Source organism: Phycodurus eques, chromosome 16 (genome assembly GCF_024500275.1).
Source record: "Phycodurus eques isolate BA_2022a chromosome 16, UOR_Pequ_1.1, whole genome shotgun sequence".
In the NCBI taxonomy this organism is placed as follows: Eukaryota; Metazoa; Chordata; class Actinopteri; order Syngnathiformes; family Syngnathidae; genus Phycodurus; species Phycodurus eques.
Window position 1 is genome coordinate 8,627,799 of NC_084540.1, and position 13,155 is coordinate 8,640,953.

At 40.9% G+C, this 13,155-nt stretch overlaps 1 protein-coding gene across 3 annotated transcripts in view; it reads left to right on the forward strand.

Moving 5' to 3' along the window:
• Positions 1-1,206: 1,206 nt before the first annotated feature.
• The window catches only part of prr36b (proline rich 36b), a 53,593-nt gene continuing 41,644 nt past the window's right edge, over positions 1,207-13,155 (forward strand). Inside the window, exon 1 of one of the 3 annotated variants that reach the window (XM_061700916.1) lies at positions 1,207-1,518. The gene's annotated coding sequence lies outside the window, so the exon portion shown is untranslated. Of the gene's footprint in view, positions 1,519-8,142; positions 8,395-13,155 lie in introns of those variants that run through there. The other 2 variants (XM_061700918.1, XM_061700917.1) reach the window with 2 other exon arrangements.

Here is a 13,155-nt window from a genome sequence, read left to right on the forward strand (position 1 = left end):
CTCACATTCACACCTATGGGCAATTTAGAGACTTCAATTAACCTACCATGCATGTTTTTTGGGTTGTGGGAGGAAACCGGAGTGCCCGGAGAAAACCCACGCAGGCACGGGGAGAACATGCAAACTCCACACAGGCGGGGCCGGGGATTGAACCCCGCTCCACAGAACTGTGAGGCAGACGCTCTAAACAGTCGGTCACCGTGCCGCCAAGATGAAAATGTATCCATCCATCCATTTTCTGAGCCGCTTCTCCTCACTAGGGTCGCGGGCGTGCTGGAGCGTATCCCAGCTGTCATCGGGCAGGAGGCAGGGTACACCCTAAACTGGTTGCCAGCCAATCGCAGGGCACATACAAACAAACAACCATACACACTCACATTCACACCTACGGGTAATTTAGAGTCTCCAATTAATGCATGTTTTTGGGATGTGGGAGGAAACCGGAGTGCCCGGAGAAAACCCACGCAGGCACGGGGAGAACATGCAAACTCCACACAGGCGGGGCCAGGGATTGAACCCGGGTCCTCAGAACTGTGAGGCTGACGCTCTAACCAGTCGCCCACCGTGCCGCCAGATGAAAATGTAAAAAACATAAATAAAAATCAAAGTTCTTTTATGTATTCGAAAGTATCTATGAGTCCAACCCTTTCAAATATAGCAAACAAACTTGTGTCTCTTTCAAAGGAGGAAGTGATATATATATATATATATATATATATATATATCCTAGATCCTAGCCTGCGATTGGCTGGCAACCAGTTCAGGGTGTACCCCGCCTCCTGCCCGATGACAGCTGGGATAGGCTCCAGCACGCCCGCGACCCTGGTGAGGAGAAGCGGCTCAGAAAATGGATGGATGGATGGATGGATATATCCTAGCCATTTTTCAAATGTAGCTGAAATTGTAATCATTGCAAATTTCAAAAGCAACTAATTTAATGACACATTTTCTCCTAGTAATGTAATAGATTACTTTTACATACATTTTGTAATTACATTATGTAATAGACCCTAGTGAGGCTAAACGGTTCAAAGGATGGATGGATGGATAGTTACATGTACCGTAATGAGATACTCCCCAACACTCTCAGTTTAGTAAGTCGTTCGGTGTATTGTGTTGAGTTTTCCGACATTTAGATGACACGCGAAGGCAGCCCTCGCCTTGGTCTGTCCATCCGTGGCTTCAGCGGTGTGCGCGCGTGCGAGTGAATGTGCTTAATGAAGCGTCACTCTCTCTCTCTCTCTCTCTCTCTCTCTCTCTCGCTCTCTCTCTCTCCGTCTTTCTTCCTTCCAGTGAACAAGCATCACTTGTGAAGAAAAAAAAACGGCGTTGAGACCGAGAACTTTCTTGTCCAGCGGCTCGACTCGAAGTCTCTGTCGCAGGTCCACGATTCTTCCGTTTTCATCTTCACTTTCTCTTTCTTGTTTTGATACCCGGCGCGAGGATCCACCCGGGGCGAGCCGGCTAACACTGGGCGTAGCTGGGGAGGATTTTGCTAGCTCATCGCTGCACTCACTGGTAAGAGCGAGATTGAGATTTAGCTAACACGCTGGCGTCAATTTATTACTCGCTTGAGTTGTTAACGCCAATTTTAACAAAGCCTCACTTACTTTAACGCCCTTGCAGTTCAAAACGGACGTCTAGCGTTATTCTACATACCCCCGCTACTCAACAGTTAGTCTGAATCATGACATCTCATGATGTAAATGTCAGTATATTTTCTTGGTGACTATAAAACTACGTGTGTATAAATGGAATGTAGGCTATTTCACATTCAGAATGTGCGGATGGGGCGGTGGCAGGCAGCGTGGTAGCTGGAAGAGCCCGCCACCACACCAGTGAAACTAAGATGAATCAGATATAGTCTAGTTTTGCATAATAATGATCGGCCTTTTTATTTTATTTTTTTTAGATATTGTGCTCTTACGTTCCACAAAAAGATTTATCAGTGTTTTCCCCATTAAGCCCCTCTTCCTCTTCCCCCCTTCCCCATCGCTGATGGCCATTGTTCTGGGATTGCTGGGTGAGTGCTGAAAAAAAATCTTGTCTCTAGGGAGGAAAATGCCAATCATGTTGTTTGCATCCCAAATAAAAATCAACTTTTTATATTCACTCACTCAAGTTAAATTGAGACATGGTCGATGAATAATTCACCCTGACCTAGTAGAGACTTGTTTAAAGCTGAAATATATCATGTGGCTGGGACTCAAGCTGGCATGTTATCACGGCTGATTAATGTCACCCCCAAAAGTGATCAGCTATTGTGCTTTCGGAGTTATTGCTGTGGGGGCTGAGAGCTGCTCCTTTACAGACTCACTTGGTGACTGAGCGCAACAAGACACATAACACTGCCGCCCTCTAGAACAATGGGGAGGAGAGATGGCTGCCAGTTTCCACAGAATTACTTACCAAGAGCATTTAACAATGTGCAAACATCAGAAAATATTTCTGCCCATGCCATATTGCTGTCCTTTTCTCTCTGAGGTTAGGTAAACATTTTTGTAGCTACAGTGGGCGTGGATGGGTGTTGATATGTCATTGAGGTATTGCCATCATTCAAAGTAAAAGGCATTTTAGCTTGCCTAATAAAAGCGCTTTTAAGGTTGAGCCACAAAGGTCTTGGAGACACCCCATTACTCTTAAATGTGAAGTAGCCAAAGACATCAGCTTGCCCGCCCCCATGGTGCACAGATGAGAGAATGGCTGACTCACACTGTTGGTGGTGTGGCAGGGAAATGGAGGACAGAAAAGGCAAGGCACACAGACTTCAGCCTAATGCAATCACATGAAATTGAATTTCGCTGCCATTAAAAGCCACACTCTATTTTTATTAGCTAATTTAAATTGGTTTTGAAAATACAAGAGCAGCCTTGCCCTCACCAGCTGTTGTTGTAAAGCAGGACAACTCTCATAGGGAAAAATGATAAAATCACAAATAAAAAGTCTTAATTTTCCAAGAATGATGCCATAATATTGTGAAAAAGGCCGCAATGTTACAAGAATAAGGTTGTATTATAAGAACAATGTTATCATGTCCCAAGAATCAAATAAATTTTCCAATTAATATCAATCCCAACACAAACGACAATGGAGGGAGTAAATCCAGTGTTCCTGTTGCAAAGCCAACCGGTTCCCCCACAATAATGCTCCACCATGCAAAGAGAATAAAATCCTAATTTTAAGGCGTGAATGTTAATATTCCCACACAAACCTATACACAACAGTCAGAGACCAGTGACTGCTGTCCCTCTCTATAAAGGCCTGCCAGATATGTGAATTGTGTCATATCACCAAATATAGGTAAGAAAAAACAACAACAACACTGTTTTTGGATTATGATTTAAAAAACACAACACAAGGTGATTTTAATGTGTTCAGTTCTTTCTCAATGTAATTATATTAAACTGTTGTGTGTTTATACTGATGATGGTGTTGATGTGTCAAAACATTGATCATTTCATTGTGTGTCAAACTTGTACTATAGTATTGCAGGTAGGTTTTTAGTTCTGTTAAATTGCAACTTTTTTCCCCCCCAAATATTAATATGACTTCATTCACGTAGTTGGATTTTATTGTTGTGATTCTATAGGTCCTCCCAAGTAGCTGGTCTATGTATACCAACATGTATCACTCTTTCCCTTGTCATGAGCAGATGTGCACCCAGTTGGAAAGAACTGTAACAGGGTGAAAAAGAGTCTGTTATGTACAACCCCAATTCCAATGAAGTTGGGACGTTGTGTTAAACATAAATAAAAACAAATACAATGATTTGCAAATCATGTTCAACCTATATTTAATTGAATACACCATAAAGACAATATATTTAATGTTCAAACTGATAAACTTGATTGTTTTTAGCAAATAATCATTAACTTAGAATTTTATGGCTGCAACACGTTCCAAAAAAGTTGGGACAGGGTAATGTTTTCCACTGTCCACATCACCTTTTCTTTTAACAACATTCAATAAACGTTTAGGAACTGAAGACAATAATTGTTGAAGCTTTGTAGATGGAATTCTTTCCTATTCTTGCTCAATGTACAGCTTCAGCTGTTCAACAGTCCGGGATCTCTGTTGTCGTATTTTACGCTTCATAATGCACCACACATTTTCAATGGGAGACAGGTCTGGACTGGAGGCAGGTCAGTCTTGTCTAGTACCCGCACTCTTTTACTACGAAGCCACGCTGTTGTAACACGTGCAGAATGTGGTTTGGCATTGTCTTGGTGAAATAAGCAGGGTCGTCCATGAAAAAGACATTACTTGGATGGCAGCATATGTTTCTCCAAAACCTGTATATACCTTTCAGCATTAATGGTGCCTTCACAGATGTGAACACTTTTCCACTTTGCATCAGTCCATCTTAGAGGAGCTCGGGCCCAGAGAAGCTGACGGCGTTTCTGGTTGTTGTTGATAAATGGCTTTTGCTTTGCCTAGTAGAGCTTCAAGTTGCACTTACACTTACATGTAGCGCCGAACTGTTTTTACTGACATTGGTTTTCTGAAGTGTTTCTGAGCTCATGTGGTGATATCCTTTAAACATTGATGTTGGTTTTTGATGCAGTGCCGCCTGAGGGATCGATGGTCACGGGCATTCAATGTTGGTTTTCGGCCTTGCCGCTTACATGCAGTGATTTCTCCAGATTCTCTGAACCTTTTGATGATATTATGGACTGTAGATGATGAATTCCATAAATTCCTTGCATTTGTACGTTGAGGAACATTGTCCTTAAACTGTTCGATTATTTTCTCACGCACTTGTTCACAAAGAGGTGAACCTCTCCCCATCTTTGCTTGTGAATGACTGAGCAATTCAGGGAAGCTCCTTTTAATACCCAATCATGGCACCCACCTGTTCCCAAATAGCCTGTTCACCGGTGGGATGTTCCAAAAAAGTGTTTGATGAGCATTCCTCAACTTTCTCAGTCTTTTTTGCCACCTCTCCCAGCTTTTTTGGAACGTGTTGCAGCCATCAAATTCTAAGTTGATGATTATTTGCTAAAAACAAACAAGTTTATCTGTTTGAACATTAAATATCTTTTCTTTGTCGTGTATTCAATTCAATATAGGTTGAACATGATTTGCAAATCATTGTATTCTGTTTTTATTCATGTTAACACAATGTCCCAACTTCATTGGAATTGGGGTTGTAGCTGCCACCCATTGTCAGGGAAAAAAACCCAACCTAAATGAAACTCAGATGGATGCAGACCTCAAGCAAAGTAGAACTATCCCAATTCAGATCAGCACAAAAATTTACACATTTATAGAATCCACCTACAGAGAAATGAAAGAAAATGTCAAAAAGTGAAAAAGAGAATCCCGTCTTTGCATGTATATCTGGATCTGTACTACAAATAGAATAGGCTTTTCCTTGTTTCGACAAAGTGTCATAGAAAGCTGTTACGTGATTGCTGCAAAATCCTGCTTACTACCAACAACAAACGAAATAAATTGCAAAAAATCTTGGCGGAGGTAATGAGATCGTTTTTCCTCTTATAAACCTCTTAAATCCTGCAGCTCAGACTCATGCATTTGAAAATATGCAGTATCGTATATAGTACTTCAATGGACTTCAAAACAAAAAAATACAATGACAAATGTAATAATTTTAAAACTATCAGTGAAAATCTTTCAAGTAGAATGTCCTTTCAAATTAATATTTTAGTTGTGTGTCAAGGACACTACCGGAATTTAATAATTTTGGTATGAACTATTATGACTTGTCTTACAATTTAACACACATTTGCTTTGTCACTCAAGAATTATTTATTGAAATACATTCTTAATGACCATGAACTATCATATTGTCATTTTCATATGAAAGCTTGTGTCTTATGGCCATTAAGAATTTAATGACCTATTTTGCTCCCAGCTGGCCTCTCAAGCCAAGAGGGGAGATGATTGTTGCATTAATAGACTTGTGAGTCAGTTTGCCCTTAGCCTAAGGACTGGTGTTGGGTGAATGTGTGACTCACAATGAAATCCCCCCACAGTTCTCTAAATCTCAGTTGTGACAAGGGCAAGCCTGTGCCTCTGGTCATCAGTCTGTTTTCATCCAGAATGCGTGATCTCTGCACTTCTCAGCATCATAAATTATGTTGAGCTCTGTTTTAAACCATGGTAACAACACTGGAGCCAGTTTTAGGATTATTTAATCTGTGGAAATTTCTGAATCTCCTCAACCTTTTCTGACTGTCTGAAAAAAAACTGCTGGAGGCAATGCATTTAAAAAGTATACACCGATGACAAAACAGATGAATATTGTTATTGTCTTTGCGGTTTTAGTCTTGATTGCTCTCGTCAAAGTTGTGAGGGTTGGCAGTTGGCCCTCGGGCTTTATTCGCCAGCAGCTGCAATAATTTGCTGTGTTTGGACTTTCTGAATGCCTTTAGTGGGTGGATGATATGATTAACAATCCCTTTTTTGTTACAGTTAGGTGCTATACATATATGATAAATAAGGAAAAAATGGCCACAACAGTTGCAGGAAGTTTGTCAAGATATGCTCGTCAGCCTGTGTCACGTGCATATTGGTGTCTGCATTTGATATCGCTTCACATTTACTTGTCTGGTGCAGCAGCTATTGTGTGTTGTTTATGATTATGTCAGAGGTTTTTGACCCGCCTATACTATATACATGTGAAATGTCAGGCATCCATTTGCTAAATACTCATGTTGACAGAATAACTTACCCCTTTTCCATAGACAGCTAGACAACATTCTTAATAGCCACATTTCCTCCCAATATTTTAAACTGGATTTACTTTTGTTTCAGTTTATTTTTCTTTGGGTGGGTTGGGGGGCTTGGCCCAAGAGTAGTTAGGGATGCATCGTTGCAAGCTAAGCACCATGTAGTTTGTTCAGAGTTGTAGTTATTAACTTTGTGTGTTTGGTCAACCATCCACATTGTTTGTCTTCCTCCAAAGGATCAGATTCCATCTGGAACGTGCCTTGTTCCATTTCAAACAGGTCATAATCCTCTTATGGACACAGTTGTTCCACTTATACTTGCCCAGTCTGTGTCCATGTCCTGTGCAAAATCCAGAGTGCTGAATCCTCTTGGGTGCATATCTGCCACCCTGTCCAGATGCTATGGTTTTACCTCTTCCGCTGTGTACGTATCTGCTCTATCTTGTGTCACCGATCCAAGCCACCAGCTGGTCCTCGGCTCGGCTGATCTCATTTACCCCCAGAGAGGAGCTTGTTTGTGGGCAGACAGCCCATTATGGAGATGATCCAGCAGCTCTTCAAGTTACAAATTAGCCTTAGTTTGCCTGTTGCTGGATCCTCTCTATGCATTGCGTCGACTAAAAAAAGAGTCTCTAGCATCTTTCTTATCTCCAAGGGGAAAAGGTTAAAAGCATCAGAGAAACACCTGCCCACTAATGCACCTCCTCTACAGTGCTCTTAGCCAGACTCCCCGCATTGTCTCGTGGGATCAATATCCACACAATTAAGCTCTGGACTGTCACTGAAAGTCTCCGTAGGTGGTGGGCACCAGCTAGGCTGTATCAGGGCCAACACGGCTGGAGCCTTGTTTGTGGCTGGTCAGTAGGCACTGTGTCTACCCTCTTTTGTTTAGTGACTGACTGAGCCTGAACCTTTTCATCACCGCAGTATTGTTTAATTTCTGGGCCACACTGAGTTCACAGCTATCTGTAGTGTCCCTCCTTAGTCTCCCATGTCATGATCCTCACTCTGCCCCTCTTGCCCCCACAGCTCTCGGTTTTGCACTGTTTGAGGGTAGTTGGGGGCAACTGTACAAGATCAGCGTCTCTCTTTGTCCAGGGTTAACAAGTTCTGTCTCGTGTTAATCTACCCATCCCCAGAGGTGGCGGGGGAGCTACATCTCTGTCAGTGCGACAGCAATAAGGCAATACCTGGTTGTGACATATTGTCTGCATTGAGGTGCCTCAGGGAAAGAAATATATTGCCCAAAACTATGATTGATATTTCAGTTATATTTATGACACTTGTTCAGATGTGTTCATATGTTAGTGTTCCTCAAGACATCTTACAAATGTGTATGTTTTATAGAATCTGGGTAGCTGTCACACTGTTTATTTAAAGCATTCAAGGGCATTTAAAAATCTTTAAGTGAAAGTCCAATGGGTCCTGAGGATTAGTACCAGCTTTCCTAATCACTTGTACAGTATCTGTGAACCAGGTGCCTGTCACGCAACCTGCTGCTCTCTTTCAAACATGTGAAGTAAACAAGGAGAGACAAAACGACTTGTTCGTCCTCACAGTGAGACTTTTGAGCTATTTGATTGTCTCAGTACTATCTCAGACTGTTAAACTACTGGAAACTGATTGATGCAGATAACTGTGCACAATTAAGCAGAGACAATTAGGGGAGGAGACTTGTAAGGTTGTCTGCAGTCGGTACAAGGTAGGTTTGTGTAATTTTTATCTTAATGTATTTTACATTAATTTCTATTTTTGATTTAGAATTTAGATCAATTTTTTGATGCAATGTAATGTAATGGGGAAAAAAAACATCTCATCTTCAAGCTCCCTGCTCGCTCAGACCTCCTACTGACTATTCAGAGCAGCATGCTTTGTTTGGAATTTGTGTGAGGGACAGAGGCGGTGTCCTGACCGCAAGTCGGGGGTGTTTGGAGAATGTTTATGCTCTGATAAGTGTTCCGTTGATGGAGGCAGCTCAGTATCTTTAATGCTCTACATTTTTGTGCGACAATCCTGCAACTGCTATTTCCCTCGTAATTAGAGAAAAGAGAAACATTTTTGTCATCTCTGTTTTTTGAGAAATTGTCGCACAATTCTTAATGCATAATATAGTTTGTATAAAATATAACCCTTGGGTTTAATTTAGTGTAACTGGGATAGATAGTTGACCCCTGCAACTGCTATTTCCCTCGTAATTAGAGAAAAGAGAAACATTTTTGTCATCTCTGTTTTTTGAGAAATTGTCGCACAATTCTTAATGCATAATATAGTTTGTATAAAATATAACCCCTGGGTTTAATTTAGTGTAACTGGGATAGATAGTTGACCAAGACAGCTGTTGTGTTTTCGTGGTGATTGAATGGGCAATCTCTGACCCCATGCCAGAATGTGGCATCTTGATTCTGACATTCACCCCCTCTCTGCAAGGGGTTGAATATGACATTGTACACCCCCAAAGAGGAATAACTTTACTTGCAAAGAGGGTTGTATACACACACACACACACACACATACACACACAGACACACACAGACACGCACACTCACACAATTTTGTATCATTGGAGGCCACTTGAATCAGGCTATTGGCCCATTTGCACTTTTGCTCTAAGCAAGTGAACATTAAATTATTCAAACAGCGGGGCAATGTTCGGCTTCAGGTTTTGAATTATTATGAAAATGTTGATCTATTGCAAACTTTCAAAATAAAAAATACAACACTATTGAAGGGACAAGTGTCTGAAAAACATGATGACACAGATATGGAATTTGTTGCCTAGACATTTGCTACAGCATTGCTTGACAAATGCAACCTTTGTTCTGTCACAGGACTGAGAATGGTTTATGAACAGGTCAGAGATCAAACACTGCAGCTGAGCATCTTGTGTTTGCTGCTTGTGGAGATAAAAGTACATCAATTACAGGGTCAAAGGCCACCAAACGCTCATTAACCATGTCCTCAAAAAACAGACCCATAGGATCCATCCTTGTTTCCCGCTGCATGTGTCATTGATGAAACCTTTTTCATTGGGTCATCATCTCAAATGATTCACTCAACCTTAAACAGTGGATATAAAAAGTCAATTGTCAGGTTTTTGTAATACAGTAAAGAAGAAGAAGAATCACCTTTTATTGTCATGAACATGCATGCATGCACACGAAATTTTTTCTCTGCATTTTACCCATCACAGTGAACACATAATAACAACTAGGGCTCAGACTCGCAGTTAAAATCCCCAGCTGCTACTGGTATTGACAGTAACTGATTTCCGAATCAGAATGGAATTGTTACTCCTTGTACTCGTCCGAAATAATAGTTCAACAAATGAAAAATCCAATTTGATTACTGTATTTGAAAGAGAGTATGTTAGCATTTTTTGGCTGATGCGTTTTAGCTGCCGCTTTTCCCTCTGGAAAATTGTTCTTTTTAGTTTACCATGGCTTACTTTAAGGCTAAGAATTGTGAAATATTTTATATTTTTTAAGTAAATGTAGCGTGGCAGCTTTACAGCTCTTTTCGGAATAATATTTTATTATTTGATTCACTGCGATTTGAATCTGAAAATGACTCACGTGCCAATTCAAGTCACCACCCATTCATGCATAGCCCGAGTAAGAATCGTAATAACACATACAAAAAAACAAAACAAAAAATCTGGTATCACGCAGGACTCCGAAGCATGACCAGTGATATAGCGTGTGGTTACTTTACAGAAAAAACATTAGACCAAAATATAGAATTTAAAAACTTTTTCCGCCTTGATTGTGACCTATAACTTGTACAACTCAAATATTTTTCAGGAGAGGTGAAGTAAAAATAAACAACTGGGATAATGTGGTTGCACAACTGCGCACACCCGCTTATAACTGGGATGTGGCTGTGTTCAGAATTAACCAATTGTATGTTAAGTGGGAGTCGGCACACACCTGCCACCACAAAGTCCCTCTGATAAAACCCAAAATAAAACACATTTTCGCACGTGTAGGACATTTTTTTATGGTTCAGTGCAAGGTTGAACTTTTTGACCATAATTGATTGATTGATGGAAGTTTATTTCAAACATGCAGTCTAAAGAAACAAGAAGTGGAACAAAAAAAAAACTACAATATAAATACCTCAAAATGAAACATGGTGCCAGCACAAAACTGCTGATCGCCCCCCAAAAAACATCGTACCTACAGTAAAGCATGGTGGTGCCATGGCACTATCATAGGCCATAGACAAGGTGGAAGGAATTATTAACAGTTTGAAATAGTTGTCGGTGTTTACACAAAACCAGCAGGCTTCTGCTAGTAAGAAAAAACAAATTGTAAAAGCCTACAAGAATAGATGAAATTTATTTTGGGTTTATCAGAGGGGGCGGCACGGTGGCCGACTGGTTAGAGCGTCAGCCTCACAGTTCTGTGGACCCGGCTTCAGTCCCCGGCCCCGCCTGTGTGGAGTTTGCATGTTCTCACCGTGCCTGCGTGGGTTTTCTCCGGGCATTCCGGTTTCCTCCCACATCCCAAAAACATGCATTGATTGGTGACTATAAATTGCCCGTAGGTGTGACTGTGAGTGTGAATGGTTGTTTGTTTGTATGTGCCCTGCGATTGGCTGGCAACCAGTTCAGGGTGTACCCCGCCTCCTGCTCGATGACAGCTGGGATAGACTCCAGCACGCCCGCGACCCTTGTGAGGAGAAGCGGCTCAGAAAATGGATGGATGGATGGGTTTATCAGAGGTACTATAAATGGTGGCAGGTGTGTGCTGACTCCCATTTAACATGAGTTTGAATTTTATTGCTTAATTGTGAACATAGCCACATCCCACTTATAAGATGGTGTGCATTCTTGTGCAACCACATTAGCAAGGTTATTTATCTTTACTTCCCCTCTCGAAAGGTTTCTAAGAAAAATTAAATTTAGTTATACAGGTTATATAGTTATACAGGGGTACACCCTGAACTGGTTGCCAGTTTTAAAATGTATCTTGTTCTCAGGTTGTTATATCACAAAAACCTGACATTTAAGCAAAGGTGGGTTGACTTTTTAAAATCCACACTATATATTAGCAAAAAGCTGCATTGTCAATGACGTACTTTTTTTCCAATCTTTTGTGCCGTCTTCCCTACCCCACCCCCCACCATCGCTGCTTCCTTCCCCCACAATCCCTCTCTTTGATTACTATTTAGAGTAGGCCCTGGGGATAGAAGAAGGTCCACAGAATGCATTTCTGTGTACACAGTTGTGTACTGTGAAAGCAGGGTTGAATTTCTGCTCACACAATTCGTACTTGCCCACGGATGGTCGGTTGGCTAAAGTGAGGCAACGAGAGGGTGCACTTTGATCTAACCCCCTTTCTCGATGAAGCGGCTCTCTTCTTTACAACCGACAGTGGTTAAGTCCAGATATGGATACACACTATAAGCAAAGAGAAAAAATTATATGACTCTGAAACAGAAACCTATCTTTGATTTCAATCAACATTTATCTTTTTATAATTCGGTTAAATTACACTTTCAAAAAATAGTAATTGTTCCTTAATCATAGAACATGCATAATTGTTATTATGTTACCTCATTGTCCCATATATCATGCTTGTTGATGCAAATAGAGTGAAGGAAAAAATCCGCTGTGTTTAAATATGCTGATGACCTGATTATTCAAGAGCAGTGTGTTTGTGTCTAGACATGCAGAAAAGCTTAGATCCCTATGCAGAGCTGGAAGTCTTCCAGTTATTGACAGTGTTTATCCAAGCACCGTACACACACGTTTTGTTTATAGTCCAGTGCGGGTATTAAGAAGGGATGATTCAAAGGGGGATGATCTCACCTTGCAGAGCTCCCTTGCCCATTATTAGCTTCTGTTGTGGCATATTAAATGTAATAAGTAAACATTGTCTGCCTCAATACAAAACCAACAAAAATGTCTTAAGAGATTTCCAAAAATAATTGCACTTTTTAAGTTACAGGCTAGTCTGCTCCAGATCTCTTAACAATTTTTGTGTGGTTCTTAGCATTTGTGTGGGTTTGCTTGATCACAATAACTGTGTAGCTCATCATTGAGTCTTGTGAGAAATTTATTGTGGGAGGCTATTTGGAGGCTCAAGCCAGTACTTATGACAAGGCCACACAACACAGGCACTATGACAACATACAACGATAGAACACAGAAGCAAAAACAATTATGAAGAAATTAGCCAACCTGAGAGGAGAATACACAGTTTTATTCTTTGCTCCTTTGTGCTTTCTTTTGCTTTTGTTTGGGTTTAACAGGGAAGATAGCAATTCAGGAAGTAGTAACTCCAGATATCCTTACACATCCTCTGGGTATAGATCATCTTTGTGTGTGTGTGGTCAGGTTTTTGTGCAGTTGGCAGAAGCTGCCTAGCTACCGGGTTTCACTACTAGAAATGCTGTTCACTTGTTTTCAGACAAGTTCCACATTGGAAGGCCAAGCCGAGATTTGAACCCAGGAATCTTT